General features: G+C 34.3%; 1 protein-coding gene across 11 annotated transcripts in view; it reads right to left on the reverse strand.

Annotated features, from left to right (window-relative positions):
• SLC9A9 (solute carrier family 9 member A9) overlaps positions 1 to 27,345 on the reverse strand; it is a 743,317-nt gene that overhangs the window by 714,452 nt on the left and 1,520 nt on the right. For 4 of the 11 annotated variants that reach the window (XM_086674475.1, XM_086674480.1, XM_086674471.1 and 1 more), the window contains 4 exons: positions 25,888 to 25,940; positions 24,310 to 24,525; positions 6,216 to 6,308; positions 1,174 to 1,279 (listed from right to left, as the gene is read on the reverse strand). The gene's annotated coding sequence lies outside the window, so the exon portion shown is untranslated. Of the gene's footprint in view, positions 1 to 1,166; positions 1,280 to 6,215; positions 6,309 to 7,562; positions 7,709 to 20,131; positions 20,721 to 24,309; positions 24,526 to 25,887; positions 25,941 to 27,345 lie in introns of those variants that run through there. The other 7 variants (XM_086674481.1, XM_086674479.1, XM_086674476.1 and 4 more) reach the window with 6 other exon arrangements.

Genomic DNA, 27,345 nt, shown 5'->3' on the forward strand with positions numbered 1-27,345 from the left:
GAGACAATAGATTTTGGCGTCCTTTTTTTAAGCCACCTAAGCTTGAGAAAAGTAATACAACTACTATTTTAATAAATCCTCTGCATTTAACAAGGCCCAGTATTTGTTTAGGGATTTACTATTTTCTAGGAACTATTAGCTAATGGACTGTGTCTCCTGTTTTTCAGAAGCAGTTAAGGAGAAACAAGAAGGATAATTGTCAAGATGTAGCACAATCTTTAAGTGAAAAAAATGTTTATGCTCTTCATAATAAAGCACCTTTTTATTTTCACTTTCGGAGAACAATAGGGTATTTTAGACATGGGAATAACATTGGCAAGTAGACTTGGAGAATATGAGCCAGTTTTATAAGTGTAACAGAGGATGAATTAACATTCATTGATGTACTTTTAAACTTCACCAGAATCAAGGGTCTAAAAGACAAGGGAGGCCATTATGTTGCCCAAACTTCTAAAGTAATATTTGATTTCAGCCAAGGAAGTACAACACTACAGACAGATAGGGGAGGGGAAGCAGGGGGAATTTAAGTTATGTCATAAGGAAACATTTAAAGGAGTATAACATCCATCATTTTGTCAACAGTGATTGGGTAAGGCTGAGATTTTAGAAGTTCAACAGGACTTTGAAATCTAAAATATGTTATTTTACTGCTCAAATACATTTTAATACATTGATACAATTCAACACTTTATCACTAGTTATAATCACCAGATAATCTGCAAAAAATATCTATGTCATAGCCAGAAATTCTTTAGATCTTGAAGAGAACAACCAGAAAATTCCACTTTGTGTGCAAGAAAATCATGGAATTGCAGATGGGTTAAAGGGGAGATTTCAAAAGTGGTTCCAGGAGATAGTAACAAGATATATTTACTGATGAAAGTGGTAACTAAAAGTTGGCAACTAGTTTATAGTTAAAAGATCAGCTGCCAGAAGGACCCCAAATCATAATCTTATGTCAAGAGTTAGTACACAGTACAGAAAAAGAAATTATCTAGACAAAGGGATGTGATAGGAATGAGATCATTCTCATTAAATGGTTGGACTGACCTGAAATTATTAATAGTTGTACAAGGCTTTGATGATTCATAACCTCTACATGAAATACAGTAGGTTAATGAAAACGGATTTTATTATTGCCTTACCCAGGAATATTTCAACATTACCTCTCACCTGAAGCTTCAGAATGTCTGGTAGTTGGTATTTAAGTAGACATGGGCCCTGGAATGAGGAAATCACCACTCAAGATGTCACCTTCTGCTGTGCAGGGCCATACTCTCTAGAGGAATAAGTATAATCTATCAACTATATATTGATATTTTGAAAAGAGCAACTTAGTTCAGGCCATCTTCTATAGCCCCCTCAGATTTTATGTTAAGTCTTTCGACTTAAGAAAAAGTGATAAGAATGCATGAAACATTTTATTATCAGGCCTGGAAGTGGGTGTATCTTGTCCATCAAGTTACTTTGGCTAGAATCCTGTCACAAGACCATATCCATATTGCAGTCTGGGCTGGGAAAGATAGTGACCCCATGTGGAAGAGGAAATGGAATTGATAAGCATCTAGGAATTAGTGTGAAAAAACTGATACATATAAACATACACATAAGTTGAAAAAACATCTATTTCCCCTTATTCAAAGCAGCATTAGTGACAACAGCCAAGACATAGAAACAAACCTAAGTGTCCATTGATAGATGAATGGATAAAGAAGTTGTGGTGTATATATACAATGGAATATTATTCAGCCATAAAAAAGAGGAAATCGTGCCATCTGCAACAACATAAATGGACCTAAATGCACTATATTAAGAGAGGTAAGTCAGACAAAGACAAATACCGTATTATCTCACTTATATGTGGAATCTAAAAACAAAGAACACCAAATTCATAGAAGAGATCATAATGGTGGATACCAGAGACAGGGGTGAGGAGAGGGGAATTGGAAGAAGGTGGTCAAAAAGGTACAAACTTCTAGTTATCTTATATTTACCTTATATCTTATATTTATCTTTACCATATAAAGTAATAATATGGATGTAATATACAGCATAATGACTATAGTTAACACTGCTGTATGGTATGTAGGAAAGTTGTTAAGAGAGTAGAATCTAGGAGTTCTCATCACAAGGAGACATTGTTTTTTTCTTTTTCTTTTTCTTGTATATATATGAGATGGTGGATGTTAACTACTGTGGCAATAATTTTGTAACATGTAAATCAAACCATCATGCTGTACACCTTAAACTTATACAGTGATATATGTCAATTATTTCTTAATACAACTGGGGGGGAAACATGCACAAATATCCCCTATTTTCATTTTGTGGGCACTTGCAGCTATGTCTATACCCAACTATTAATTTTTAACCTTTCTGGATTAGATTGGATCTCATTAATCTACAATTTATACTTGGGTTTTGCACTGTGATTCAATCTAAGAGTTTTCTTTACTAGGTAAGTTTATTCCATATAAATTTATTGATCTGAGAGATATATTTGACTTAGTTCTGTCAAATTATTTTATGTTTTCTTCTTTTACTTTTTAAATGTTTACTACAAGTTTTTGGTTTTTCTTTGGTTTAATTTTAGGATTCTTTATTTTCTTTATAATAATTTAAGTGGTTTCCTTTCTAAAAGCAATATAATATATCCTCTAATTTTTATAGGTTTGAAACATCTGTTAGCTTAAACTTGTGCAATAATTGGTTTAGTATCAAATTCTTAGGATGTTTTTACTTTTCCTGAGGAAATGTAAATACTGTTTCATAGCCTTCTAGCACTGATTGTTTCTGGGATGAATTTCTATATAATTTTCTCTTCATTTTTGGAAAAAGGTAAATTGTTGTGTTATTTCTTGACATTGACTTATTTGTGTAAATTCCTTCTAAAATAAGATGTTGTCAAACTGCTAATTCATTTTCTAAAGTGTTATATAATTTTTCAATCCCACCAGCATTGTTTGAGTTTCTGTTGTTTCACATCCTTACCCATACTTGGTATTTCTAATCCTTTTCATCTTGGCCATATTAAGGGTATACAGTCATTTGTTCTTTTGACTTTCAGTTTGCATTTTTCTGATGGGTATTGATAATGAACATTTTTTCAGTATTTATTTACCACTTACATATTATTTACATACGATTTTTATAAAATATAATTACAATATAAATATATTACGTAAATTATATAATTATATACATATATAATTTAATAGATATATGTACATAATTTTTTTCCCAATCTATGGGTTGCTTTTTCATTTTCTTAATGGGATATTTAAAAGAGAAGTTATCTTGAGAAAAGAACAAAGTAGGAGGCATCACACCCTTCCTGATTTCAAGCTATATTATAAAAGTATGGTAATCAAAATAATATGATACTGGCATTAAAACATATTGACCAATGGAGCAGAATCAAGAACCAGAAACAAACCCATGCTTATATAGCCAACAAATATTTGACAAGAGGGCCAAGAATAGTCAATGGACAAAAGACAGTCTATTCAATAAATGGTGCTGGAAAAATTGTAGATATTCCCATATAAAATAATTAAACTAAACACCTGTTTTATACCTCTCACGAAAATGAACTCAAAATGGATTAAAGACTTAAGTATTAAGGTTGGAAGTCAAATAACTCCTAGAAGAAAACACAGAAACAAAGTTTGAAATGGTCTTGGCAATTTTTTTAATATGACACCTACCTAAAGCACAATTAACAAAGTCAAAAATAAAGAAGTGAGTCTACATACTAACAAGCTCTACACAGAAAACAAAAACAAAAACAACAAAAAAATTGACTAAAGTGAAAATGGGGGAAAATACTTGCAAACTTCAAAATAGGAAAAAAAATACTTGTAAACTATATATCTGATAAGGAGCTAATATCCAAAAATATAAAAAAACAATTCATACAACTCAATAGCAGAGCCCCCCAAATAATACAATTAAAAAAATGGGCAAAGGATCTGAATAGACTTTTTCCAAAGAAGATATACAAATGACCAACAAGTACATGAAAAGGTGTTCAACATCACTAATCATCAGGGAAATGCAAATTAAAACCACAATATCACCTCACATCTGTTAGAATGGCCATAATAAAAGAGATAAGAGATAACAAATGCTCATAAGGATGTGGAGAAAAGGAAACACTTGTGCATGGTTGGTAGGATGGTAAATTGGTACAGCTACTATGGAAAACAGTAAGGAGGTTCCTCCAAAACTTAAAATTAGAACTACCATATATCTGAAGGAAATGAAAACACTATGTGAAAAAGATAATCTGCACCCCTATGCTAATTAATGATAACATTATTTACAATAGCTAAGACATGGAAACAACCTAAGTCTCCATACATGGATGAATAGATACAAAAGTTGTGATATATTGCAACTACATGGATGGAACTGGAGGGTATTATGCTAAGTGAAGTTAGAGAAAGACAAAAATCATATGACTTCACTCATATGAGGACTTTAAGAGACAAAACAGATGAACATAAGGGAAGGGAAACAAAAATAATATAAAAACAGGGAGGGGGACAAAACAGAAGAGACTCATAAATATGGAGAACAAACTGAGGGTTACTGGAAGGGTTGTGGGAGAGGGGATGGGCTAAATGGGTAAGGGGCACTAAGGAATCTACTCCTGAAATCATTGTTGCACTATATGCGAATTTGGATGTAAATTAAAAAAAAATAAAGAATAAAGTTTTTTTTTAAAAGTTGTAGTATATACATACATACATGCATACATATAAACACATACACACACACATATATAATGGAATATTATTCAAAATAAAAAAGAACAAAATCTTGCCATTTGGGAAAACACCAATCGACCTTGAGGACATTATGTTAAGTGAAATAAAGACAAATACTGTATGATCTCACTTATATGTGGAATCTAAAGAAACAAAAAACAAAACAAATAGGGTGCCTGAGTGATTCAGTCAGTTAAGTGTCTGACTTCGGCTCATGTCATGATCTTGTGGTTCATGAGTTCGAGCCTGCTTCAGATTCTGTGTCTCACTCTCTCTCTGTCCTTCCCCTGCTCACACACACACACACACACACACACACACACACACACACACACCCTCTCTCTCTCTCTCAAAAATAAACATTGAAAAAAAATTAGGGGCGCCTGGGTGGCTCAGTCGGTTAAGTGTCCGACTTCAGCTCAGGTCATGATCTCACGGTCCGTGAGTTCGAGCCCCGCGTCGGGCTCTGGGCTGATGGCTCAGAGCCTGGAGGCTGCTTCCGATTCTGTGTCTCCCTCTCTCTCTGCCCCTCCCCGGCTCATGCTCTGTCTCTCTCCGTCTCAAAAATAAATACACGTTAAAAAAAAAAAAAATTAAAAAACCAAAACCAAAACAAACAAACAAACAAAAAAACCCTCCAAACTCATAAAAAAAAAAAAAGATCAGATGTGTGGTTACCACAGGCAGTCGGTGGAGGAGGGTGGAATCTGATGAAGGTGATCAAAAGTTACAAACTTTCAATTATAAGATAAATAGTACTACAGATGCAATGTACATGATGACTATAGTTAACACTGCTGTATGGTATGTTTGGAAGTTGTTAAGAGAATAAATTCTAGGAGTTCTCATCACACAGAATAAGACATTTTCTTTTTCATTTTTTTTGTATCTATATGAGGTGATAAACATTAAACTCATCGTGGTAATCTCTTCACAAATATGTAAGTCAAACCATGCTGTACACCTTAAATTTATACAATATTGTATGTCAATTATATCTCAATACTTGGGAAAAATAAAACAAAGATACTGTTTTAAAACCTAAAGTGATAACAATAACATTTATTAAATCCACTCCAAAAGGAACTAAGACTGTACCTGTGTCAGAATAAAAACTATATAATACAGATTTACACGTAGGGAATGGATAATAAAACAATCCTGAGTGGGAAGCATGGAAGAAAAGAAGAAAGGCAGTTATCACTATGGGATCTTTCAGCACCTCTATAGCATCAAGCAATGAAAAACAATTCAGTAAGGATAAACTGGATGAGCACTGTAAACCAACAACAGCTGATAATTAAGAAGAAACTGAAAAGGAGAAAAGGAGTAGGAAAGTCAGAATCATTAAAGGATTTTTACAAAAGAATATGAGATTTTACGTTAGTCCTAAGACATATAGCTGTTTTTCGCATCCTACCTTGGGATGAAGTGTGGCCTTACCTTGACAGATAAATTTAAAGACTGAAGAGATTTCCTGGCATTGAGCATCACTTCAGGATGTCAACAGAATCAGGATGATCTCCGCATCGATGCCTGAAATTTATGTATTCAAACAATTATATCTCAAATCCCACATGTTCACTCAATAATCTTAACTTTTTTTTTTAATTTTAGAGAGCAAGCATGAGTAAGGGAGAGGGGCAGAGGGAGAGAGAGAATCACAAACAGGTTTCATGCTCAGCACATGGTCTGACGCGAGGTTTGATCTCAGAACCATGGGATCATGACCAGAGCTGAAATCAAGAATCAGATGCTCAACTGACTGAGCCACCCAGGCGCCCCTCTCTCAATAACTTTATAACCAGTGCCCCAGTCACTTTATTTCCTTATTTTATTAAATAACTTATTAAACTATAAAATTTACAAAAAACATTTTAAAAATTAAAGAGTTTTTAATTTTGATAAGTAAATTTAACATTTTTTGCATTTATGATGGGAGCTTTTGGCATGTTATCTCAAAAATCTTTCTCTACCCCAGTTCTGTAATAATTTTGCCTTGGTTTTCTTCTAAAAGTGTCACAAAGTTTTTGCCTTTATGTTCAGATCTCTGATCCATTTCAAGTTAAATATCTGTATTTTTTTTTGAAAGTTAAATCAATTTTACATTTCTAGAATAAGTACTACTTGGTAATGATATATTATTTTTATGTTTTGCTGGGTTAGATTTATAATATTTTGATAAAAATTTTTTCATCTATGTTCATGAGGGATATTGATCTGTAGTTTTGTTTCCTTGCAATGTCTCTGTCTGGTTTTAGGGTATTAGGACAATGTTGGCCTCCTAAAATGAGTCGGAAGTATTTCATTCCCACTGGTTCCTCAAAACTATATAACATTAATGTCATTTTTCTTTTAATATTTGCTTAAATTTACTAGTCCTTCCACGTGGGAGTGATTTTTTTTTTTTTTGTTTTAGAGGTGGGGAGTTTTTAAATAATAAATTTCATTTTTTTTAAAGGAGAATTTTTCATATATTTTTTTTCCCCTGTGTCAATTTTGTTCAACTGATCTCTTAGACATTTTCAATTTTATCAATTTTAAGTAATCCATTTTCCCATGAAATATGTCCGTTTATTCTTTTAATGTATATAAGCTCTATAGAGTTTTCTCCTTTTACATTCCTTTCTTCGGCAATTTTTGTCTTCATTTTTTTCTGATCAGCCTAGCAAGGGGTTTATCGATTTTACTGATCTTTGTTCAACTGATTTTTTTTAACTTATTATTTTGATTCATTATTCTATTCCTTATTTCATTCCTTCTACTTATGTTGGGCTTAATTTTTTTTACCTTTTTAAATAGAAGCTTAGGGGCGCCTTGGTGGCTTGGTCGGTTAAGCGTCCGACTTCGGCTCAGGTCATGATCTCACGGTCCCTGAGTTTGAGCCCCGCGTCGGGCTCTGTGCTGACAGCTCAGAGCCTGGAGCCTGTTTCAGGTTCTGTGTCTCCCTCTCTCTCTGCTCCTCCCCTGTTCATGCTCTGTCTCTCTCTGTCTGTCTCAAAAATAAATAAACGTTAAAAAAATTTTTTTAAATAAAAAAATAAAAAAAAAATAGAAGCTTAGATCATTGATTTTTTAAATTATTTTTTAAAAATATCAATAATAATAGATATTAATATCATTTAAAATATATTTGCACTTAAAAGCTATAAATTTCCATGTAGGCATCACTTTAGCTGCCCCTACAAATTTTAATGTGTTACTCTCACTTTAATTCAAAAATAATTTCATTTCATTTCATTTCATTTCAATATTTGTTTTCTAATTCACTATGTTATTTATTCATTGAATCTGGGTTATTTAAAATTGTATAGTTTAATTTTCAAATATTTAGGTATTTATTTACAGATAAATTTTATTTTTTTTTAATTTTATTTCATTATGGTCAGAGAATAATGCTGTATGATTTTGGTTATTTTACGTTTATTAGAATTTTTTGTGGCTCAACGTAAAATCTATTTGATGACTATTTCCCATGCACTCAAAACAAGTATGTATTTTTTGTTAAATGTGGTTTTCTATATTTCAATTTAGGTCAAACATGATGATATTGTTGTTCATGTCTTCTATAAACTTAGTGATTTTCTGTAAATTTCCTTTATCAGTTACTGAATTGTGTTGAAATCTTCAACCACAATTACAGATTAATTTAATTTTCCTTTCAGTTCTCTTAGTTTTGGTTTCACGCATTTTGAAACTCAGTTATTAGGTGAATACAGGTTTAGGATTTTTATGCCTTCTCAATGAATTGATCCTTTAATTATTATAAGATGACATTCTTTGGTAATATCATTTCACTTTAAATTTATTTTGTCTGATATTAATACAACCACTTTAGCTTTTTTACAACTAAAGACTTTTTGTCTTTATATTCATTGTCTTTATATTCAAAGTGATTATATGCACACCATCAAATTTGCTTTGCTTTTTCATCTAGCCTGAAAATCTGTCTTTAATTGGATTATTAGAACAGTTGTGTAGAACCAAATTTCTATCTGGCATTATTTTTATTCAGTCTAAAATAACTTCCTTAATCATTTCTGATAGTGCTGGATTGTGATACATTTTCTTAGCTTTGTCTGAAAATGTCTTTACTTTGCCTTCATTATTTTTTTTATTTTATTTTTTTACATCAGCCCAGAGCCTGACGCGGGGCTCGAACTCATGGACCGTGAGATCGTGACCTGGCTGAAGTCGGACGCTTAACCGACTGCACCACCCAGGCGCCCCTACTTTGCCTTCATTTTTGAAGGATATTTTAACTAGATATAGAATCTGATTATAGATTTTTTTTTCTTTCTGTCAGTACTTTTGTCAGTACTCTGTTAGATGTTTTTTCCATCACCCTGCAGCTTATATTGTTTCTAATGAAAAGTCAGTATTAATTCTTATCTTATTAATTGCACTACAAGTAAAATGCTTTTTTTTGTCTTGGGTACATTTAAAAAATTTTTTGTCATGCTCTGTCTCTCTCTGTCCCAAAAATAAATAAACGTTGAAAAAAAAAAAATTAAAAAAAAAAAAAATAAATAAATAAATAAATAAAAAATTTTTTGTCATTAATTTTCAACAATTTAAGTTTGTTGGTATGATTTTCCTGGTGTTTACTCTGTTGGGAACTAACTAGACTTCAGGCTGTTGGGAATATATGATTTTCTTCAAATTTGAAAAATATTTGACTGCTGTATCATCAAAAAATTTTCCATTCCCCCTTCCTTCTGGGACACTATCTGTACTTATGTTAGATCACTCGATATTGTCCACACTCACAGAGTCAATGTGTTCATTTACTTTTGGCCCTTTTGTTCATTGTTCTGTAAACAGTTTGTGGTTGTTTGCTACATCTTCAGTTATCTTTTTAAGTTTATTTATTTTGAGAGAGAGAGAGAGAGCAGGGGAGGAGCAGAGAGAGAGAGAGAATCCTAAGCAGGCTCCACACTGTCAGTGCAGAGCCCAATGCAGGGCTCAAACTCATGAACTGTGAGATCATGACCTGAGCTGAGATCGAGTCGGACACTTAACAAACTGAGCCACTAAGGTGTCCCAGTTCATTAATCTTTTATTTTAGTGTACAGTCAGCTATTAAGCTCACTATTGTTTTTGGGTTTTGTTTTTCCTCATTTTGGATACATTTTTTACATCTAAATGTTTCATTTTAGTTCTTTTTTCATATCTTTCATTTGTCTCACTTTCATGTTTCCTCTCTTTCAAAATATTTATAATTAGTATTTTAAAGAATGTGTCTGCTAATTTCATCATCTATTATATTTATTTCTATTAATTAATTGCATTCCTAGTTATTAGTTGCTTTTTCCTGCATGTATGGTAATTTTTTATTGAATACTGAATATGAGTTTTATGTTGCAGAGTCTGGATTTTAGTCTTTCTTTAAAGAATGCTGAGTTTTTTGAACTATTAGGACCTCATGAAGATAAAAAGCTTCTGCACAGCAAAGGAAACAACAAAACTAAAAGGCAACCAACGGAATGGGAAAAGATATTTGCAAATGACAATCAGACAAAGGGCTAGTATCCAAAATCTATAAAGAACTCACCAAACTCCACACCCAAAAAACAAATAATCCAGTGAAGAAATGGGCAGAAAACATGAATAGACACTTCTCTAAAGAAGACATTCAGATGGCCAACAGGCACATGAAAAGATTCTCAACGTCGCTCTTCATCAGGGAAATACAAATCAAAACCACACTCAGATATCAACTCACGCCAGTCAGAGTGGCCAAAATGAACAAATCAGGAGACTATACATGCTGGAGAGGATGTGGAGAAACAGGAACCCTCTTGCACTGTTGGTGGGAATGCAAACTGGTGCAGCCATTCTGGAAAACAGTGTGGAGTTTCCTCAAAAAATTAAAAATAGACCTACCCTATGACCCAGCAATAGCACTGCTAGGAATTTACCCAAGGGATACAGGAGTGCTGATGCACAGGGGCACTTGTACCCCAATGTTTATAGCAGCACTTTCAACAATAGCCAAATTATGGAAAGAGCCTAATGTCCATCAACTGATGAATGGATAAAGAAATTGTGGTTTATATACACAATGGAATATTACTTGGCAATGAGAAAGAATGAAATATGGCCTTTTGTAGCAACATGGATGGAAGTGGAGAGTGTTATGCTAAACGAAATAAGTCATACAGAGAAAGACAGATACCATATGTTTTCACTCTTATGTGGATCCTGAGAAACTTAACAGAAGACCATGGGGGAGGGGAAGGAAAAAAAAAAGTTAGAGAGGGAGGGAACCAAACCATAAGGGACCCTTAAAAACTGAGAATAAACTGAGGGTTGGTGGGGCATGGGAGAGAGGGGAAAGTGGTGATGGGCATTGAGGAGGGCACCTACTGGAATGAGCACTGGGTGTTGTGTGGAAATCAATTTGACAATAAATTTCCCATTTAAAAAAAAGAATAAACATTAAAAAAATAAAATAAAAATAAAAAATGAAAAAAAATGCTGAGTTTTGCTGTGGCATTGTTATTTCATCCATTCAAGGTTTTTTAAAAAGCTTTGTTCAGGTGATGACAGAATATTCTTAATATGGCCAAATTTAGCCCTATTACTAAAACGGGACCATTTTGGGATCTCTACAAATGCCTTGATTGCTCAACAATGTTTCTCCAGTCTGGCTGCTCTAAATTCAAATATTTCCCAGGTGTGTTCATGCTCTGCTTTCCTGCTCTGCAGTCTGTAAACTGCCTCCAGTTAGAAAGTGGAATGATTGAGAGGCGCCTAGGTGGTTCAGTTGGTTGGGCAACCGACTTCGGCTCAGGTCATGATCCCACAGTTTGTGAGTTTGAGCCCCACATGGGGCTCTGTACTGACAGCTCAGAGCCTGGAGCCTGCTTCTGATTCTGTGTCTCCCTCCCTCTCTGCCCCTCCCCCACTCATGCTCTGTCTCTCTCTGTCTCAGAAATAAACATTAAAAAAAAATTTAAAAAAAAAGAAAGTGGAAGGATTGAATAACTTATTTCATTTGTTTCCCTTCTCTTTAGGATCACACTCTTCTACTGCCTGTTTTTCAAAATGTGAACACAGTTCTTCCCCACATTTTGTCCAATTTTTTAGTTGTTTATGGTGGAAGCACTAGTGTAGTATTTTTTACTTGTTTTATTTATTGTCTTTTTATTATAAGATAAAATCACAGAAAAACACACAAAAGAAAATGTAGCTTAGTGAATTACTATAAGGGTAAATACCTGCTTTGTTTTAAATGTTTGTATCCCCCTCCTTCAAAATTCTTAAACTGGAACCCTAATCCCCAAAGGTGATGTATTAGTAGGTGGAGACTTTGGGTTAGTTCTAAGAGGTTCCAGAGAACTCCCTGGCCCTTTCTGCCTACTGATAATACAAGAAGTCTGTGACTAAGAAGAGGGCCCTACCCAAGCATGCCAGTGCTATGATCTTAGACTTCCAACCTTCAGAACTGTGAGAAATAAATTTATGTTGTTTATAAGCTACCCAGTCTGTGGTATTTTGTTATAGCTACACGAATGGTCTAAGAGAATACCCTTATAACCACCATCCTGGTCAAGAAACAGAAATTGGTTAACCATCCCAGAAGCCTCCCTGTGTGCCCTTTTGCACAGATAGCCCCCTCCCACCCATATACACTATTGCAAGTTTTATGACACTCATTTCCTTGTTGTTTTTATGGCTTTTAATGATCCAAGTGGACATCCCTAGACATTATAGTTTAGTCTTACTCATTTTTCTTAACTTGAATTGTCTTTTAAGACTCCTTTTACATACAGGTGTTCCTGGTATCCCTTCTTTTCCTTACTATTTATTTGTTGAAGAAATGAGATGTTTGTCCAGTCTGGTTTCTCATAGTCTGGATTTTTTTTATTACATACTTGTGATGTGATTCAACATGTTCTATTTTATTCTATTTCCTGCAAACTGTCTTCAGGATCTAGAAGTTTGATAAATTACATTTTTATCCCCTTGGTAAGACTATAATCTTTCATCTGAAGGTACACATAATTTGTTTTCTCTCAATTTTGATGCAGCAGCCATTTGTGCTCAATGTCTAAATTCCAGTTCATTGGTATTTATAAAGTACCTATGATATGCTAATATTTTTATTGATTAGCTAGAATAAGTTAATAAGAAGACAATTCCTCATGTGATACTTACCAAGTGGTATAGTTCATTTAGGAAAGGAGAAATCAATGCTTCCTTCTCTTTTTATTTTTTTTTTTTTAAGGTAATGATTTCTGACTGTATTAGTTTTTTTCAGTTGCTGTAACCACCACAAACTTGGTGCCTTAAAACAACATCTATTTATTCTTTGATAGTTCTAAAGGCCATAAGCCTGAAATAAATCTTTTGCAGCTAAAATCAAGGTTTCAGCAGGACCACAATCACTACAAACGTTCTAGGGGAGAATACTTTCCAGAGACCAGTGCTGTATGCCCTTGCATTCCTTTCCTCCCTTCCTCCATCTTCTTCCTCTATTTCTATCACATGACATTCTTTTTTGTCTGTAGTCAAATCTCCCACTGCCTCCCTTATAATAGTACTTATTATATTTAAAAGTCAGAGGGTGAGAGAGAGAAAGAGAGAGTCCCTATCTCAATATCTGCAACTTAATCACATCTATGAAGATCCTTTTTCCACATATAGTAAAATTTCTAACAACTGAGCATCTTTAGAGGCCTGTCACAGTGACCAATGAAGTCTTCAAAAACTGTTTAATATTGTTATGAAATCACAAATTTTAACGTATTTGATTAGTTTAAATCCATTGTGATCTTTATATAATCTATGGCCAATGAGGGCCTCAATTTGACTTCTGAATTCTTTTGATTATTTCTCTGATATGCAGTATTTCAAGATGTTCTAGTACATTTTTTTTGCATAAACCTGGAGTCAGTCATTTCTTGAAGCAGCCATGGTTTCCTTAAAAAAGGCAGTGGGGGGCAGGGGGAAATGTCAAAATGATAATCTGGAAACCAGGGCCACTATTTGCTTCTGGTTGGTAATTTGTTTTTTCTAGGATTTTACAAATTCAGGGTTTTTATACAGCCTTTTCAGTTTTTTCACTCTTTTCTTCCATACTGATAATCTGCTTCTCAAGGTCACACAAATAGATTTAGAATATATAATTAGTCATTTGTTTTGTCCCATTTATGCCTTGTTGCATTTAAATATTTTAAATGTGTTATTCTATTTTTTGGCATAAAGCATTGATGTTAAAAAAAAATCCCGTGATAATATCACTTTGATGCCTTTATTAAACATGTGCTCTTTTCCCTAGATTCCCAGAGGATTTTTTTGTTTCTTTCAAGTCCAGTCATTTTATTAGAATATGTCTTGGTCTTGATTTTTTTGGGTTGATATTATCAGGTAATAGAGTGCTCTATTAACATATACTTTATAATAATACTTTCAGCAAGTTTTTAGTATTCTTTTTTTTTTTAAGGCACTGTTATTTCATATGTTGAATTTTCTTTTTGTATCTTCAGTATTTGTCATTTTCTCTCATATCCCTTTTATCTCTTCATTTTGTTTGATTTTTGTTTTAATTCTCTTCTTTTGATCTACTATTTCTAACAAGAGATTACTTGAGTTTGGGGTGTATATTTTCTCTAGTTTATTTATCAGATCTGGTATAGTTTTCAATTATTTTTTGAGCTGTATCAACTAATTTCTGAGTTTTCCTAGTTCTGATTGTTTTTTCATATCTTGTATCTTTTCCTAATTTTTTATCTCATTTTGAAGTGGTATGTTTCAATTTGCATATATGTTGAATATATCTAGCATGTTTTCTTTGCCTATAGGTTTATTCTATTATTGTCATGTTTTCTTATAGTTATTTGTCTGGTATTTTATTTCAATAGTTTTCTAATGTTCATTTCTATGTTGATTTAGTTTTCATAACTTCTTAGAAGATTTAGTTCAGATAGCTTCTCTGCTTAGATTCTTTTTATATTATTTTCATATATTAGTAAAACTACAATGTCTTGCTTGGGGCAGATTCTAGCTGCTTCCTTTTCCCTTTTATCTGGACCACCTTTTTCCTTCATTTCAGTTGTTCCTAATCTAAACAATTTTGTTTCATCCCAGCAGTTTCTGTTCAGTATGAAGCCTTGTACATGGAGGAAGCCCTAGTGGGTCAGTTAGGAAAACTTATAGGAACTAGCCAACTTACTGGTTATTGGAAAATGTTAAACCTCTTCCAGTTTCAGCTACTATTCTCCAATTAAATTGCTATGATTTCCAGTGAATAACTTTTACTTTATGTGGGGTTCTTCAGTTCTCAGGTCATTCAGATACTCCATTACCTCTCTCTGCTTTTCCCTGAATAGACACTGACAAGATACAATGGCTTCTCCCTACCTTCTTGTATTCTGAAGCTGCCAGAGTAAAACTTTATTAGGGTGATGCTAATAGAAATAAGATACAAATGGTAACAAAAAGAACAGTTTCTTTCTTCTTTGTCTTGTGACAACCCTTTATTGCCCCCTATTGCCAGAACTTAAAAGGGAGTAAACTGACCACTCAGAAATTCAATTTTCAGAGTTCTAATTCCAGCATTAGAAAGCAAAATATAGAACAGTAAATTTGAAGCTGAGAGATAAAACAATAAATTTGAAGCTGAGAGATAATACCTTAAAAACTGGCTTCTGTTATATGCTCTTTGTAAACCGTGCCTTTTGTCATTGTTGAGTCTTTATTTTATTTAGAACTTTTCATCTTAATACATTTTATCTGATTTTGTATATGCAATTGCTTTTCTTTTAGGCCATTGTTTTATTTTCAACATTTCTTCACTGCTCTGTTTAAAACACTTTTTTTAAAAGAATATATTGATAGGTTTCGGTTTTGTTTTGTTTTTTTTCAACCCAATCTGAGAAGCTGTTTTGTACACTGAAGAAGTTACTCATTCATGTTTTCTTCCTTTCATCCTACTTTGTTTGCATTTTAAAAAATATTTCCTTATTTTCCTTTAACTATTTCTCTTAGTTTTCCTGTTTGATCATTACTAGTCTCTTTTCCTTGTTTTAATTATGAAATTCTATTGCACTTTTTCATGCAACTAGTGATTATATTTTCATACATTCAAAATTAAATCCATATGAAAGTAAGGGTTAAATGGAAATGAGATACCAACTATTCGTTTGCTAGGTGCTCTGTTCCTTCACTGGATGAGCCCTTTGGAACACTTTTATTTCCCCTCTCCCTGGCCCCAAACTCCTACGATTTGTTGATATATTTTAATTGCCTTTAGAGTCTATTATCAGGGTGCCTTTGCAGTATGCCACTTTTATTTCAAGAAGCATCAGTTAGTATTTATATTACACACACTCATTCACTCTGCATCTGTTTAGATATCTCTTTAAGGTAACAATTGTGTCAGAGCTCCTCATTCTTTCATTTACTCTATTTTCCCATGTCTGTAGATCTGTATTTTCTTTGTTGTTTGATTATAGTCCTTTCCTTTACTACTTCCTCAGTTGTGCTGCTGAGTGATATATTCTATCAATCTTCACATGTTTATAAACAACTTTCTTTGAAATTGACAATTAAATGATACCTTGATTGTATTAGAATCAATGGATCATATAGTCCTTTCCCTAGATATAAATTATACTAAATTTACTAGCTTCTAATATTGTAAATAAAGTGTTGGTTCATCTGATTCTTTTCTTTCATAATTATTCTTCCTCCATTAGCTAATTAGACTATTTTTTCTTTATCCTTGGGACTCAGAAATTTAACTAGATTATTTCTAACATGTCTATAACAAGATAGCATTAGGTCAGTGTGTGGAAAAAAATGAAATCTCAACAAAATGACAGCTCCTTGAGATATTAATGATAGATTCCATGACCATTTCTAATTGTATGATATTAGCATCTCCTTTGGGTAACCATTTTGTTTGCTAATTTGTGACTACTGGTATTTCCTTTTTCATTAACTGTTACTGAGGTCCTATTTTTCTAGAGACTATAATGCAAATCTTGGAATTGGGGTTTGATTGCACCATTGTGTACAAATATACTATGATAATTTTGTTGTATTAAGAAATCAGTTTTTGGGGTGCCTGGGTGGCTCAGACGGTTAAATGTCGGACTTCGGCTCAGGTCATGATATCACGGCTTGTGAGTCCGTGCCCCTTGTTGGACTCTGCTGACAGCTCAGAGCCTGCAGCCTGCTTCGGATTCTGTCTCCCTCTCTGCTCCTCCTCTGCTCACACTCTTTCTCTAAAATAAATAAACATTAAAAAAATCTTTAAAAGAAAAGAAAAAGAAATCGGTTATGATTGCTCTGCAATAGCTGATAGGAACTCTTCCTTTTCTGCAATGTCATTTTTAGTAAATAACTAAGTCTTTTTTTAAGTTTTGAGCCTATGGTCTTCTTTTCCAAAGTAGTGTTTTTCTTCATCAATCCTGCCAGTGTGAGCTCTTTTATTCTGTGGACAAAGAGCTTTCTCAAGTTCAAGACATTTTTTTACTATAAAATACTTAATTATTGATGCTACTCCATCGTTATTCTTCCACCTTTTGGAACTCCTGTATTATTCACTACTGGGTCTTCTGTATGTGTCCTTCAGTTCTCTGATCTTTTCTTTCGTACTTCCTGTCTGTTTATAATTTTGTTCTGTGCTTTGAGATATTCTTCCACTTGATCTTTCATGTTCCTGATGTGTGATTCATGTGCTAGTTTTCAAGTATGAAAATCATGATTCAAATCCTTGGGTTGGGATAGCATGAGATGTGGATACTACTTACTGTTCTCTAAAATTTCCAGGCTAAAAACTCTGGTCTCAAATAAGCATATAACATCAGTGGAAATGAATCTGGTCTGAAATAAGCAAGTAAAATCAAATAATAAATTCTGTTAGTTTGCTAGGGCTGCCATAACAAAATACCACAGACTGGGTGGCTTAAACAGCAGAAGTTTATTTTCTTAAAGTTCTAGAGGCTGAAAATCTAAGATTAATGTGCCAGCAGTGTTGATTTCCTCTGAAGTCTCTTTCCTTGGCTTGTAGATGGCTGTACATTTGCTGCCTGTTCACATGGTCTTTTCCCTGTGTGTATACACCTCTGGTATCTGTTTATGTATCCAAATTTCCTCTTTTTATGAAGACATCAGTCAGATTGGATTAGGACCCATCCTAATGGCCTCATCTAACTTAATCAAGTTCTCTAAAGAACTTGCCTCCAAATATGGTTACATTCTGAGGTGCTGGGGGTTAGGATTTCAACATATGAATGTGTGTGTGGGGCGGGGGGGAGGGGGTTACAAATCAATCATAACAACTGTCATTGTAAGAAGAGATTATTTGTTGACAATACACATTAAATAATTCTCATACCAACTGATGTGTAACAATTCAGCTCAATTCTTAGCATCAAGCTCTACCAGTTTAAGAATTTAGTCCCTCAAGATTGCACCCACTTCAGAAGCTATGCAAATAGGGTGCCAAGGATACTTACAGTTCTGCTCAGCAAACTAAACATTCTTGAGTTCCTGTGACTGCCTCCCTAGGTTTGATAACTCACTAGAACAAGTCACAGAACTCAGGAAAGCATTTTCCTTGTGATTACCAGTATAATATTAAAGACATAACTCAGGAACAGCCAAATGGAAGAAGTGCACTACCTACCTTGCACCTTAATGAGTTCAACTGGGAAATTCTCTGAATCCCATCAATTAGGGGTTTTTATAAAGATATTATTACATAGGCATGAGTGATTAAATTGTTTCTCATTGGTGATTAACTCAATCTCCAGCCCCTCTCCCCTCCCTGGAAGTTTGGGGTGAGACTGAAAGTTCCAAGCTTTTAATCATGGATTGGTCTTTCTGGTGACCAGCCCCCATCCTGAAGCTACTAGAGGCCTGCCTTATCACTGAGGAAATTCCAAAGGTTTTAGGAGCTTTGTGTCAGGAACCAGGGACAAAGAAAAATATTTTATTATAGCGTATTTGTGCAAAAAGGTGACACACTGCTTTTAAACCCTTGATGAATACAGACCATAAAAAAGTCATTTAAAAGCTGTAGGTCTACCTTTTAAGAGATTAAATTTACCCTTAAAGCAGACTTTCTCTTCAAGAATGGCCTATAAAGTGAATGCAAATCAATTTACTCTTACTCCTGGGAAAACTTCAGGTATCTTCAATGTAAGTATCTTAGAGAAGCTAAGCATTTTGTTTTGTAAACTGAATGTATCTAGGTGTTTGGTTTCTGCAGCATTTTTGGCTTCCTTGAAAGAAGTGTTTTTTTCTCTTTGGATTTGGATTGCCATGTGTATTATTGTTGCTGTTTTTCCTTGAACTTGTTGGAACCTTTCTTTTGCACCTTCCAGTCACTACATGGCTTTTGTATTTATTGCCTAAGAATAACTGCTAATGTGATGCCTAATTATTGATTTTGTACTTTATATAAATGGAATAATACAGAATGTACCATCTTGTCTGGTTTTTCCTCATTTTGTGAAATTTGTCCATGTTGTTTAACACAGTTGTAAATGGTTTTATCATATATATTGCTATATCATATTCCATGGTATGAATATACCACAATTTATTCTTTGTTAATGGACATTGGAATATTCTTCAGTTTTCTGCTATTTCAGTATGGCAATAAATGTGTCTGTTGGTGAATGAATCCATGAGTTTTCTCTTGGGTATAATCTTAGAAATAAAACTGTTAGGTCACAGGGTATGCATATGTTCACCTTTAGTAGACACAGCCAAACAGTTCTCCAAAGTAACAATTGACATTCCAACCAGTATTGTATAAGAGGTAGGATTTCTCCACATTTTTGCCAAGTCTAGTATTAAAGGTGAGATTTATTGTTTTTAAATGCCTTCTTAAGTCTTCTGCTTGTTGTCTCCCTCCCCCACCAACCATCATTGGGTTTTTTTCTGATTGATTTCTAGGAGTTCTTCACATAATCTAGATACCAGTCTTTGTCAAATATGTGTATTGAAAATACTTTCTCCTACTCTGAGTTAATCATTCTCTTAATGAATACAAGTTCTTAATACAGACGGATTTATCATTTTACCTTTATGTTTAGAGCTTTTGGTATTTATTAAGAACTCTTTACTGATGTGTAACAAGATTAATCTTGTCCAAAGAAAGGTATGGCCCTCATCCCAGTAACTTAGTTACTGGGAGGTAACTGTAAGCCCTTGGAATGTCCTGCCTCAAAGGAGTGTCTTTGTTTACCTGGGGGCTTTAAACCATGCCAAGTAGTCTATACTAACAATGTGATTTATGGTGAGGACCTTGTCCCATGTGGTATCACACTGACCTCTGGAGGAGCAGAAGACTAAGATCAGCAATATGAGAAGAGAGCCATGACTATGTAACTTACCCCCCAAAAAACACTGGGCACCAAGGTTTGGTTGAGCTTCCCTGGTTGACAACACTCTGTCTGCATCACCACATATCACTGTTGGGAGAAGCAAGCACTGTTCACACAATGCCACTGGGAGAGAACAACTAGAAGCTCTCTATACCAGGTCTCTCCCGTACCCTGCCCTATGTACCTTTTCCTGTTGCTGATTTTAATCTGCATTTACCATGGTATAAACTGCAACCATGAGTATACCAGCTTTGCTGAGCCCTGTTCTTCCCTGGGGGTGATCTTAGGTATTTCCTGAGTCACAACCTATTATAAGTCAGACAGAAGTTCTCCTGTTACCTTTGAAAAGCTTTAGTATTTTATCATTCACATTTAGTTTGTAATTCCTAAAGGAAATTGATTCTGGTATTTGGCATGTGAAGACAGATCAAGATGTACATGTTTTTTCATAATATTCACTTGATCTTGTATCATTTATTATAAAGACCACCTTGGGAACTACACTGTTTAATCACTTTTGTTGTAAGTCAGCTGACCACCTGTGTGTTTTTACTGTTTGTATTTACTAAGTACTCCAGTGTTTTGTTCTTTAAGAATAACTCGGGGGGCGCCTGGGTGGCTCAGTCGGTTAAGCGTCCGACTTCAGCTCAGGTCACGATCTCGCGGTTTGTGAGTTCGGGCCCCGCGTCGGGCTCTGGGCTGATGGCTCGGAGCCTGGAGCCTGCTTCCGATTCTGTGTCTCCCTCTCTCTCTCTGCCCCTACCCCGTTCATGCTCTGTCTCTCTCTGTCCCAAAAATAAATAAATGTTAAAAAAAAAAATTAAAAAAAAAAAAAAAAGAATAACTCGGTCATTCCTCATTCTTTGTAGGTATGTCTGAGTTTTCAGCTTGTCAATTTAATTAAAAAAAAAAAAAACACACACACACAACTTGGGATTTTGATGGGGGTTATGCTGAATTATAAATTAACATCTTTATAATATTAAATCTACTAATCCTTCAACATGGTATATCACTCTCTCCATTTATTTAGACCTTTGTCTTTCAATGATTTGTAATTTCCAGTGTAGAGTTGGTGTCCATCTTTCTTTCTTTAGCATTATTCCTATCTTTAGATTTATTCCTAAAAAACATAATATTTTAAATGATGCTGTAACTTATATATTTGGTATGTATAAAAAACCCAGAGAATCTACAAACTATAAGAATTAATGAGAAATATAGGGCCTTCTGGGTGACTTAATCAGTTGAGCGTGTCAGACTCTTGGTTTCAGCTCAGGTCATGATCCCAGTGTCACACTAGGCACTGAGTGTGGAGCCTGCTTAGGATTCTCTCTCTCTCTCTGTGCCCCTCTCACATGTGTGCTCTCTCCCTCTCTCTCTCTTTCTCTCTCTCTCTCCCCACCCCCAAAAAAGAAAGAAATGTAGAATTGTTGTTGTTATGATATAATATTATAATAAAAATACTTTAGTTCTACATATAAGCAACAAATAGAAAACAAAATATAAAAAAGATAGGCTAATGTTTTATTAGAGAAAAATATTTCTCTTTATGGCTTTTACAAACTTAAGAGGAATTTGAGAATAATTTTTATTTTATTTTTAAATTTTTTAATGTTTATTCATTCTTTGAGAGAGATAGAGAGAGAGCATGAGCAGGGGAGAGGCAGAGACAGGGAGACACAGAATCCAAAGCAGGCTCCAGGCTCTGAGCTGTCAGCACAGAGCCCAATGAGGGGCTCAAACTCACGAACTGTGAAATCATGAGAGTCAAAGTGGGATGCTTAACTGACTGAGCCACCCAGGTGCCCCAAGAGAGTAATTTTTAAAATAGAACTTTTAAAATACTGTCCCTGAAATTTCCTTTGCAAGTATTTCCAGTTTTAAGAGAAAAAACAATGTAAGAAATGTAAGTCATTGGTAGTCATCTTGGTAGAAACATATATTCCAATAAATGAATAAACATTCATATTATAATTTAATGATTTTTATAGGAAAGTTTTTTACTATTTACTGTTGGTTATCTCTTTGGTATTTGAGACAAACACTGAACTTTTTCTTTTTTTATGCTGATTACATTACTTTGCTTCAATGTCTTTCATTACATACAGTTCAAAAATTGAGTAGTATCTTAAAGACTTACAAATCAAAACTTAGTAACAAAAACTAAAATCTGCTCTTATTTAGAGTTTAAAGCTTGCTTTTAAACAAATCCTAGGACTTCGATTACTGTATTTACTACTAAGTCGGCAAACTTATAACTGCAATTAGATTCTATTTTATTTTAGAATGATATATTATCTATAAAAAGACAAATTAATTATGACATTCCAGTTTAATCTACTAAGTTACTATTTTTAATTTGTCAACAAGTTCTAATAATGGTCTTGTTACCTTGTGATTAGATCAGCACACCATATATTTATATATAATTATTTAAGTTCTAAGTATCAGGCTAATCTTCAAGGAAGCTTAATTATAATAAATAAATATGTACTATTTTGTGATTAATTCCTGGCTTCTCAAAAAAATAACTAGAACTCTACTATTTCCTAAGGGGGAAAAAAAGAGGAAAAAGTCCTGCATATCAATCCACTTTCTTTAGTAAGTACAAGGTAGAACAAGGTCAGAAAGTAGAAGATGGTCTGTCAAATCAGAAAGATCAGTGAATCAGTTACATTTCAAAGAAGGTAAATCTGTTGTGGACTAATAGTTCAATGGGCCACACTCTGGAATTAGATTACATTGGATGATATGACATCTCTACAGTTAGTTCCTGTGATAATATGATTTATGACAACCTTGGAATTTCCTGAGCATAAGAGCAATGGAAACATCGATTGTTATATTTTTTCTGTCTTCAGTTCCTGAAAGAACTTCAGAGCCATAAAGGTAAAATGAGTGTCTTGTTATTCATAACATGCCTCTTTCCACCACAACTGGGTTTACGTTAATGGGTCACTTTTGAAGAGAACTGAAGGATGGGGGCTGGTTGCCAGGTGAACTAACCAGGAATAGAGGGTTAGAACTTTTAGTCTCACCCCTTGATAAGAACAGAGAAGAGGGAAGGGAGGAGCCAGAGGCTGATCAGTCACTAGCGGATGGTGATTTAATCAATCATACCTATGTAATAAAGCCTCTATAAAACCCCAAATTGATGTTTTGAGAACTTCCAAGTTGGTGAACACATGGTCAGGGAAAGTGGCACACTTGGGAAGGTCATGGAAGCTCCTAGTCCTTTTCCCATACCTTGCTGTATGCATCTCTTCCATCTGACTGTTCCTGAGTTACATCTTTTTAAAAAAAATTTTTTTCTAATGTTTATTTATTTTAGAGAGAGACAAAGCACAAGTGGGGGAGGAGCAGGGAGAGAGGGAGACACAATACAAAGCAGGCTTCAGGCTCTGAGCTATCAGCACAGAGCCCTACGCAAGGCTTGAACCCATGAACCGTGAGATTATGACCTGAGCCAAAGTTGAACGCTTAACCAACTGAGCTACCCAGGTGCCCCGAGTTACATCTTTTTGTAATTCATCAGTAATCTAATGAATAAAATGTTACTCTGAGTTTTGTAAGCCACTCTAGCAAATTAATCAAAACCAAGGAGAGGGTATGTGAGAGAAGATAGGTGGTAACCTGGACTTGCTACTGGCATCTGAAGCGGAAGCACAGACAGTCTTGTAGGACTGAACTCTTAACCTGTGACGCAAAGAAGGGGTCATGGGAATCTCTGATTTATAGCTGGTCATTCAGAAGCACAGGTAACTACCTGGTCTACCAGGTAGACAGTGTCAGAATTGAGTTAAATTGTAGGACACCCACTTGGTGTTGGGAGAATTGCTTGTTGATATGGGGAACCCCCCCAACACACACACATACACACACACACATATCCCATATGTTAGAATTGGTGGCCACAATCTTTAGTGTTCCAAATGGGAATTCTTAATTAATTACCTACAGGGTTTATAAGCCCTTTTGTAAGGAAAAACAAAAAAACATATCTCAACTATATAATTTTGAATACTAAATACATATTATGTTTGATACCCAAGTACAAAACATAAATAGCCTTCTTCAGCTGTGGATCATCTTTACAACTGGCACAGCCATTAGGCTAAAGACTATGGCATGGCAGGTCTTTTACCTATACATGTGATTTCCATTAAGGGATCCGGTAAAGATACCTTACTTAGAAGTCCAAGCTTTAGCTACTCAGAGGATGCTTTTGCTCTGTAAAGGGCAGCTGAGGCTCTTCTTCAAGCTTCCTGGCAGACTTGCTTAGCCACAGCAGTGGGCTACAGCTGCTTTCACCAGCGGTGGCCAGTAGATTCATTCACCATCTACAAGCCAGTAGATGCAGAGAGGTAAGAGACATAGGATGTAAGGCTTAAGAAAACAGGCTGTTAAAGGAGAAAGAAGCAAAATTATTTTAGTGCACACAACTTACTCTCCCAAAAGGAGTTCAATGCAAATATAATGTTGGTAACTTCAGGAATTTCTAACTTGTTTATGCTCCTTCAATATTGCTTAGACCTCGCTATATATCACAGATATATAATAAAGCTGGTATATATCTCTGTCTCATCCACTGGACTTGGAGAACCCATACCCTCAGATTCTTGAACTTGGGGTGGACCTGAATAAAGGGAACTTTCCGTATGTATGCCAATCCATAAAATAGGTAATAATAATGTTAACTTACAAAGGTGTACACGTTTTGGGTTAACTTTTCAAAAGATCTTAATAACTGGGTATGAAAGTAACCTCTCATTGAAATGGTGTTAATTTTTCTGTATTTTCACATATTATTTCCTTTGCTGAAACCATGTGGGAAAAAAAACAGAAGTATTCAAAATTTACTACGAGAAAAACATGCCTCTCTGGATCAGCCTAGCCAATAACAATGAATATTAATTTGAATTAATATAAATCATGAATTAAAGGTTCCAGTTGCATTTGAGCTAAATTGCATTGTTTTGCACAAGTCAGAAAACTACTATAATTCAATTATAACCAGCAAAGTCCTCTGGTGTTTATGAGTTTTATACATCCAATGGAGTCAACTGTTTGATGATAGTGAACCTGTCCTAAAAATTACCTACATCTAGTTTTTGATTTCAAATACAATAAAATGTGTTTAAAATACCATTAAAACACTGTACACAACCTGTCCTTAAAGTAATCAAATATATACCAATTAGATTATTAACATTACTTGGTAAAGAGTTACAACTAACTCTGTGAAGTGTTTGAACTGTAGGCAATGGAGTTAGAAACCAAGGAAAAGATCCTGTCATTTGTGGGAAAATGACTGTGTAAGTCTTTTAACTACACTGAGAGTAATATATTATTTACATTTTGATAGATAACTATAAGATAACTGTAAGATTCAACAGCTAACTTAAACTTAGAAACACAAATGTGGCACTAAAGAAAATGGACAGAGGGAATTGTATTTGTATCTGCCTCATTCTTTTCTTCTCAGTATCCCCATCTCAGCAAATAATAAATCTAGTGGGTTAGGATAAAAACCACACAGTGAGAGCTGTTGCTTCCCCTTCTTTCACATCCAAATCTTGAGTAAATTATGTTAGGTCTGTATTCAGAATATATCCAGAGTGTTCCCACCAGTGTCCTTGCTATCACCCATCCACCTATCCAGTAACTACTAGTAAACAGCTTCTTAAAAAAATAATGTTTGAGGTACTTCAGTACACAGAGAATGGCCCTTTTGGCCTTTACAAAAGAAATAAACTTCTTACCTATCCTGAATCTCACTACAGTGCGTTGTTCCAGGACATAACTGCCAGGGCACCTAAAAGTCAATATTGAGAAAATTAATGGCTAGTAAGATTCTAGCAATAAATAAATAATATTCACCCATGAAAACTTAAACTAAATGATAAAAATCCCAATCTCACTAAGAAATACATTTCGATAAAGTATTACTTTCTATAATTATTCAAAATTATGATATTTATATGTTGATCATCTGTATATTAGTAACAGTCACAATGATTAAAAAAATTTTCCTGGATTGACTTAATTTTAGAACATTAGGACCACAAGATATGGAATAAATATTAATATACACATTTTTTTTTGCTGCAGCAAACAATGATAACCAGTAAGACTTTTATGCCTAAAACCATTCTATATAAGAATAGAATTCTGTAGGTCTGGATTTCTTAGTAGCATACCACTACTGACATTTTGGGCTAGTTAATTCTTTGTTGTTGAGAGTTGCTTTGTGTAATGCAGAACGTTTCACAATATCCCTGGCCTCCTCCCACTAGATACTCAGTAGCCCCCACTCCCTAGTTATGATACCAAAAATGTCTCCAGATATTGCCAAATATACCATGGGAGGGAGGCAATAGTCCCTGAGAACTATTGCTGTGAATGTAAAGGACAGAACAGCAATACAATGTAATACTTATTCAAGCAAAGTGTTAGTTCACTTTTTAAAAATGGATGATGAGTATCAAAATACTATATTTAATTCCATTGCATATATTTAAAGGAGTGACTGCTACCATAAAATGCCATTTTACAATGCACTGGAAATTACATTATTGGCCATTATTTAAACTTATGGGGAAGAGCTTTGGATGTCAGCTTATATTCCATTAGTCAAAAGCATCCTGTAATTTATAGGATAGGTGGGTAATGTACTGTATCACTCACTTACTGATCTTTCTTCAAACCCTAATATAGTACTTAGAACACTCTTGAGTTTCTCTCTTATAGCTCTAAGCCTTTTTGTTTTTTACCTTGAGAAATGTATTAAATTTTTGAACACTATCTATCTTGATAAATGTCTAGAAAACTTAACTGAAGGTATGAAGGCTTTTACACAAATGTAAAATATTTAGAGACAAAGCAAGTATTTTTACATTCAATTTGTGTAGACTGGTAATCTTTTGTATTTCCACTCTTCGAATGATGCCTAGAGAAATCCAAGGATTTGGAGGCTGAGAATAGTTTAAGAACTCCCAAGATCTTGTCCACACACAGTAGCAATTCTTAAATCCTGTTACTAGTCACCTAACTAGTCTCTAAGTATGGTCCAATTCTCTCAGCTTAATCAGTTTACTGTCAAGGATGCTAACGGATTCATTCTAGCTATAAACATAAAAATGTATGGAGTGTTTTTGTTTTAAAGAATTTTCATATAAATTATCTGGTATTAATCAAACACATCTCCAGGACAGGTAAGA

The sequence above is a fragment of the Puma concolor genome, chromosome C2 (assembly GCF_028749965.1).
Source record: "Puma concolor isolate L17-30 chromosome C2, mPumCon1.1.hap2, whole genome shotgun sequence".
NCBI classification, from domain to species: domain Eukaryota; kingdom Metazoa; phylum Chordata; class Mammalia; order Carnivora; family Felidae; genus Puma; species Puma concolor.